Raw genomic sequence first — 8,157 nt, forward strand, 5'->3', positions numbered from 1 at the left:
CTGACCAGATGACACTCTCACAAGGATGGATTCCTGGAAATGGTCTGGGAAAAGAGTTGCAGAAAATTACTGATTTTGTAAATCCCATTCAAAAATCTAATAGACAATATTTGGCATATTTTCCTAGGAGCTGCTGAAAATGATCATGCTAATCCTATAACCTGACTATCTAAGGCTCCCATCTGGGTGGATAAGTGGCCCCTTACAAAAAAATAAATAAATAGCCACCCAAAAGAGCCTATAGAAGACTCTAAAAGTAGATGGAATTCTTATATTTGTTGCTGCAAGTTCTTTATTAACTAAATACCATCATGGAAGTAATGGGACCTTTACAACCATGGCTTCCAACAGTTGTTACTATGCTAAGGATTAGCCTCGGATATGGTTAGACTTAATGGTTTATTTCTGTACTATACTTTTGCATCCTAAAGATTGTAAAGTGTTTTCTCTCAGTGTGTGTAGAGCCAGGAAAGCTAAGTAACTGCAGGAGCCAGTCCAGAGCAAGAATGAGGTTGGGGTGTGTCCAAACCCCAAAAATCTCATCCTGAGACTGGCAGGAATAGAACTACTTGCTCTGGGCCTGCACGGCCCAGCGCACGTATCCTTGTGACGCCTACCTCTGCTGCCCTTGAGGCGCTCACATAGCCTGGTGACCAGGTTTCAGGTTAAACATCCTCTCACCCTATAAGGGCATGTCCAGCAAGCACCTGGAATTCTTCCTCAGGGCAATGAAGCATTCCAAGCACCTTGGCCCCAGCCAGTGACGTACACTCACCCAGAAAACCCCTACCCATTCCCAATGGTTTATACAGCCCTTATTCACCCCCAGCAAAAGAGCTGTTTCACTGAAAACTGTCTCCGGAGAAGGCTATCGCCCTTCCCCTCAACTCCAACCTAGATCTTGCCTAATCATGCACCCAGGGCTAAACTTTGTTCTTTCTAGTCCAGGACCACTTACATCACAGGGCCTGGATACCTCAAATAAAAAGGCAGCAGCTGACCCCAACGTGGATAAAAACAGGACCTTCAGTTAGAGTGGGAAAGGTAAATGCCACCCAGCCTTTAGCATTAGCCCCAAGGCCCTAAGCCTCCCCAAAACTGAGGGCCTCGGTCTATATTTTCTTCCTCTGTTTTCAGTTTACACCACTGCATTGGGTTCAGAGATGTTGAAAAGACACCTGAAATCTGGCCAGGGGACTCCTTGGTGTTGGTACGAGGTACCCAAAAGTCTGCCTGAACCCTGACAGCTCACCCAGCCTTTGCAAAAACCTCCTATTTTTTTTCCCTAAAGAAAGAAGGTGGGGGGAACAGTTATGCAGTGAGAACAACTGCTAAGCTCTTAACTGTGGAGCTCTTAAACTTGAAGTCAGACTGACATCTTGGGACAGGGCAGAATCTCCAGAGAGCCAGAAGACTACAGGAATGTTCTCTGGACCAGGTATCTTTCCAATAATAGGGAATACTTCATCATTTTAAAGAAAAAAACAAAACCCTCTCCGGTTAGGAAACTATGTACCTTTTAAACCTGGATGAGCCCAGGCTCTCAGAGCTGCATCTCCCCAGTGTGCCCCACGGTCTTTCTCCTGGGCCACACCCCCACAGATCCTCCTTGGGGAATGGCTAATGGTCCCCCCACCACTGACAGGAGGTTGTGGACACTGCATTTAAACCTTAGACAGGAGACTCAATATACACCATTAGATGGATGACATCCTGGTATGGGGAGTTTCTTCCTCTATCCCCTCCTAACTTCAGGAATGATTAATACCATCCCTATAGTTTCTAGGATTCAAAATCGCCCCTCACAAAATACAGCCTGTTCTGCCCACCACGTTCTTGGAAACAGAAATTTCCCTCACCTCAACATACCCTCTTAAACCCACCCTTTCTTTCCCTCAAAACTAAGCATTTTGGGTAACTTTAACTGGCTTTGACCCTGGATTCCGCTTTCCACAGGTATTCTCCAGCCTCTACTTGACCTCTTCAAAGGAAATTCAGCCCCAATAAACAGAGCTGTTTCACTGAAAACCACCACTGGAGAGGGCTGTTTCTCCTGCACTCAATGCCAACCAAGATGGCATCCTGCCTAAACCACCTGACCCTGGCTAAGCTTTATTCCCTCCTGTCCAGCACCCAGTGTGCAATGGTGCCTGGATACCCCAAAAAGAAAGACAGACCCAGGGCAGCAAGCATACCTTCTCTTGACTTATTTGAACCAATGAAAACATCATTGGAAAGTCTGACCTTAAGGAAGTCTAAAAAGTTGTTGCTACTGCTTTGAAGAGAGCTAGATACTTGCTTACTCTTGCTTTTATTACACATTATATGGATAACATTCTGTTTTCTGCTGAAAATAGTAAAATTCTACAAGACTTACTTGCTAAAGGGAAAAGCAGATTAACCCACTATGAGTTGATTATAACCCCCAATAAAATTCAACACACTACTCCAGTCTTCTATTTAGGAAGATTGCTAAGTCTTCAGCAATCATTTCTCAAAGGGCACAGATTAGAAAATACATCTTAGAGACGCCAAATGAGAAAACACCCCAGAGCTTAGTAGGTGGCTGCTCTGGGAACCCCAGGGCAAGTGATGCCTCCAAGGCCCATACAAGTTTCTTTAAAACCTTGCTAATGTCCAGATTTGTCAATGTCCAGATTTGTCAAAGTCCAGCCTTGATGAGTCCAGGGTCAAAAGCTGAGAAAGGTAGGCCTAGAGTCAACAAGGAGGGACACTCAGACTGGCAACTTGTTCCTTTTTCTCTCTTTTGGGGCCAGACTGGTGTGTGTGTGTGTGTGTGTGTGTGTGTACTTGGGGGTGTCACAATTAGAAACTCAGAAGTAGTTCTACTGGATATGAACCCCAGATTCCGGTGCTTTACCAACTAAGCCACCTGAAGCTTCTGGTCTTCCTGCCAGAAAAAAAGCTGCTCTTTAGCTAATATCTTCATTGATTAACAATAGGCAATTTTAATTAGACTGACAAAGGGCTCCTACCTTGTTTGTTCAGACTTGCAACTGGCTAGGGGCTGAGTGAAGAACCTTTCGGTCTTTACAGCCAGCTCAGCAGTGGGATCCCAATACCCAAGTCCTCTCTCTGAGGCAAGCACAAGCAAGCAAACCTAATTGCTTGGAGCTCCAAAGCCAAGCTCAGACCCTGGTAAAGGCTTGAAGCCTATTAACCCCTTGCGAACCAAAAATAAAGGGGGGGGGGAATGAGGTCTCATGCATACATATGTACTTGAAAAATGTATGAAACAAGACATTTCAACCAACCAGTACCCACAAGCTTATGTATGACAATAATGTTGATTTCAGCTAGCATCTCCTCTACAGAAACGGCAGCAAGTTCAGGCTTTCCTCAGAGAAACCTCTTTCCTGACCACCTGCTTTAGCTGTTTCCATAGTATCAGCCCGAAAGTACACATAGACAATCAGACACACAGACCTGTACATATTTATATACATATTTGAAGAATGATACAAAGGAGATCCTTACATACGGTTAACATAGATTCATGTAACATATGTACAAAAAACAGATAGATGGACACATTTACATGCGAACACGTTTATATATATATACATTTACATATTTACAACTCGTGGATGAAAGGAATTCCAATGGGCTTTAACCAATGTTTACTGTCTGGTCATAGTTTTTATACTTCTGAGACAAAGCTCTCTATGTCATAGCATAATTACCTCACAGTGAAACACACAATCATAAAAACAACTGAATTTGAAAATACAACAGCATAATAGGTACATGTTTTTTTCACTGAAACTAAACATTTATTATCTACGTATCCATTACATGAGTTCATAGTGAGCTCAGAATAACAAAGGTTTGCAGGCCTAAAGATTAACAGGGTCCAAGAGGTTACAACAATATCTCTGTCTTTTCAATTAGGACTGACCTAGCCACATGTTTTCCAGCTATCCTTCGTTTATAGTGAGTTCAGGATAAATGATCTGTCCTGAATTTGTCCTGAATTCTGTCTTTCATTCCAAGATACAAAGTAAATTTAGAATGACAGTATTTTATGCCATAAGCTGACAAGGCATAAGAAACTACAACCGAACAGTTTGTATCTTTTGACATCAAGGTTGTTCTTAATTTAGATGTTTCTTGGTGGCCCATTACATTCTGAGCTCCCCATGTTGGGTACCAGGATTCATCATATCACCTCTAGACTGAAAGCTTTTCTGAAGCCACAAATCTGTCTCAGGTCTGTCTCCTAGTGAGGCACCGGGATGTCCACAGAAGTTTTTACTGCAGCTGTCAACATTTTATCAACTATTTAACTACTAAAACTGTTTATATCAAATAAGGAATTCTATAAACAAGAATTAATTCATCTGAATAGCAGTGCATCTTCATAAAGATCCCATAGAAGGATTGTTAAAGCAGAGTGAGTAAATACCAAGATTGTGAGGGTTCATACGATGTCAGATTTCTGAGAGATACAGCAGCACAAAAAGAGGGGGTGTCAGAGGCTGGAAGCAATTCTGGGGATACATCATGGTACAGACCTTGGAAAATGCCTTCCAGAAAGCTCATATGCCTACTGAACTTCCCTAATTCAATGGCTGTTGGCACAGACTGAAGTCCTACATCTATGGAGCCCACCAGAAACTGTCCACTGTCTGGAGGCACCTTCTCCACCATAGCTCCCCCTAGGGCCACTGATGTGAACCACCTCTGACCGGTACTGGACAACCAAGAAGTTTTCTGCAATTCGGTGACTGACCAGAGTCTGATCATGGAACTCCTGGAGCTGCCACCCAGGTGCTAGACAGAGTTTGAGGATGTTGATGGAGTGCAGGGGGCTAGCGCCGTGAGCATGTTATCTGCACAGCCTCTCTGTTTGGAGAACTTATTCCTGAGGGGCTGCCATCAAGATGCCTGGTTCCTTTCTGGCAAGCAGCAGGCAGCTGAAGAAAACCAGCTGGCAGCAAAGGATGCCACACTGCATCAGGCCTTGCTCTCACTGCCCCAGTACCAGACTGACCTCCTGCTCAACTTCAGTCATCCCCTGTCTAACAGGAGGTCTCTTGGCTCTGAAAATCTATCATGTCTACCTTAGGGCCTGGGTAACTTTGAACAACTGGTGACTAGTTTGACTCTTCATGACTCATCATTGTTCCTCAGTGAAGATGGTTGAAACACAACATACTTACTGCTGCTGAGGACTTCTGGACCCAGTTCTGGGGGGGGAGGAGTCTCTTTTCTGCTTATTCCCTAGATGTAAACATAAGACACTGCCTCTGCAGAAATAAACTTGCTTTATAAACAAAATAAAACAAACAAAAACCTCTATAAATGATTTCCAGCAAATGCTAGGAAACTTGAATTAGGTTAGACCTATGTTAAAAATTCCCACAGCACAACTACACCTTTATTGGGTGTTCTTAAGAGGAATTCTGATCCCTCATCTCCTAGAGGATGCACCAAACCTGCATGTACAGCACTCCAGCATGTGGAAAATACACCTAGAAATGCTCAACTTCAGCATATCTCAAATCCATACACTATTTCTATGCTGTTAGTTATCCTTTCTCCCAGCATCCCTCTGGAATGACTCTGGGATAATGGGTCAACAGAATGGATATCTATTACACTCCGAAAAAGGCTACCTATCACTCAATATTGACTTATGATTTCTGAATTGATACTTCTGGGCAGGCCTCAGACAAAATAATTAGTCAAAAGCTAATAAAAATTGTAATCCTCATAATAAGATAGTTGGAATTTTTAATGAATACTTCACATGATTCAGTGCTGGCTTTTGCTACATATTCTTTTCAAACTGATGCTCATTTTCCTTCTAGTAAACTTACTGATTTTGTATCAAAGCATGCTATTCTATTTCCAAAAAGTACCAGGCTTCAGCACATACACTCTGCACAAGCAGAATTTACAAATATCACAAGAGATAGTAAAGGGTTCCCTCATTTCTAGAGATGGTTCACAGATTTTTACCTACTCAGGTTCTTCAGTACAAAAGATAGAATTACACATGATTTACCTTGCTTCACAATGTCGTATCCTCAACTGCTAAACTTATATTCTGATCACATTACGCAGTCCTGGCTGTGCAATGGCTAGAAACAGCGCATATTACTCCAACAGGAACCTCTATTAATAGTTTACTACAATTAATTCAACACAAATTGCAAATTGAAGAGATTCATGTTTAGTCTGGCCATATTAGGCCCCATTCTAATCTTCCAGGACCTTTGTTTCAGGGAAATAGATGTGCAGATTCCTTTTTAACACCTTCTTGTTTCCTAGAAGCTAACCAAAAAGCAGCGCGAGAATCTCACAAAGCCTTCATCAAATGCTCCAGCCCTGAACAAATGGTTTTCCCTCACCAAAAAACAGGCTCCGCTGACAGTTAAGGAATGGCCTTCATGTGCAAAATTTAGTATCATGCCTCTATCCTCTTGTGACTCCGCGAGGATTACTGACAAATCATATCTGGTACATGGATGTTATTTATGTTTCTAGTTTGGGGAGGCTGAAATATGTTCACATCATTGTGGACAGTTCTTTATTGCTCATTTTTGCTGTCTCTCAATCAGGAGAAGCAGGTTAAGGATTTGTACTCAGAGCTTTCGCTGTGTTAGGCCTTTCACAGTATTGAAAACTGAAAATGCCGCCAACTCTTCTCAGGCATTTTGCAACACTTTGAGATACTCCACATCACAGACATTCCATATAACCCTCAGGGTCAATCTTTAGTGAAAAGAACTAATGAACAACTTAAACATTATTGGAAAGTAAAGACAGCAGAGAATAGTAATACAGCTTCTTCACAGTATTTTATCACCTATAATATACACTTTAATTTTTTTTCAATTTGGGAAAGAATGGCTTCAGTGTTGCAGAATCTTTTTTAGCCCTTCAAGGTCACAATCCTATTGGCCGCATACGTACTTGAATGTACTTCTACTGCTCTGTGAATGGACTGTACATTTCTTCTCATTTTCAATGTTTACACAGTTCTCTTGATGTGAATGAAGACACTGAGAGATTACATATGTAGAGATGAGTCCAGAGTAAGTTAGAAAAAAATTCCATAATGTGATATATGCTTTATAAAAATGATTATTTTATTTCACACACATAGGTGTTTTACCTGCATGGATGTCTGTGTGAGGATATTGGAACCCCTGGAACTGGAGTTACAGACAATTCTATGCTTCCATTTGTGGAGAAAATATTTAACCTAGATGCTCTAGAAGAACAGCCAGCGCCCTCCATTTCTGAGCCATTGTTCCAGATGCCTTTTTTGAGACAGGCTATTTTTTTTTATGAAAATAATTTTTTTAAAGTCATACAATAAACAGAATTTTATCATCCCTTCCTTTTTTATTATTTTTATTAATTACACTTTATTCACTTTGTATCCCCCCATAAGCCCCTCCCTCCTCCCTTCCCGATCCCACCCTCCCAACCCCTTCTTCACGCATGTCCCTCCCCAAATCCACTGATAGGGGAGGTCCTCCTCTCCTTCCTTCTGATCTTAGTCTATCAGATCTCATCAGGAGTGGCTGCATTGTCATCTTCTGTGGCCTGGTAAGGCTGCTCTCCCCTCAGGGGGAGGTGCTCAAAGAGCATGCCAATCAGATTATGAGACAGGCTATTTTTACAAAGCTATGGCCATCCTGGAACTCACTCTGTGGGCCAAGATGGTACCAAACTCAGAGAGTTCCAAATGCCTCTGTCTCCCAACCGTTTGAAATACATACCTGCACCACTCCACCCAGCTATGTTTTTTAAATGGCCTATCTTTGAATCAGAGAATGAAATTATAGTGTAAGATTTAAACAGGACGCCTCATTGTTTTGAACAGTAATACATCTTGGAATTTTACAGTGAATTAATTACAACTGGTAAATCGTGTCACATGCTCTCAATATTTTGGTTAATGTCTTTGCTCTTTAAATTTCATCTCTTTAAAGCTATTTAACTGTGTGTACAGCTGCACCATAGTGTGCGTGTGCCGGTACAGAACAATTTACAATAGCTATAGGACTATTATCTAGTTCCTCTCTGTGAGGAACTTCTAGAGATCAAAGAGAGCTAGTCAAGTTTGGCAGCAAGTTTGGGAGCAAGTGAGTGAACCCAATGGTCCTTATTTTGGTTTCA

At 41.9% G+C, this 8,157-nt stretch overlaps 1 pseudogene; it reads left to right on the plus strand.

Moving 5' to 3' along the window:
- Positions 1-4,621: 4,621 nt before the first annotated feature.
- Positions 4,622-5,091, plus strand: LOC110546282 (ran guanine nucleotide release factor-like; annotated as a pseudogene).
- The last annotated feature ends 3,066 nt before the right edge of the window (positions 5,092-8,157 follow it).

This window comes from Meriones unguiculatus, chromosome 17 (genome assembly GCF_030254825.1).
Source record: "Meriones unguiculatus strain TT.TT164.6M chromosome 17, Bangor_MerUng_6.1, whole genome shotgun sequence".
In the NCBI taxonomy this organism is placed as follows: Eukaryota; Metazoa; Chordata; class Mammalia; order Rodentia; family Muridae; genus Meriones; species Meriones unguiculatus.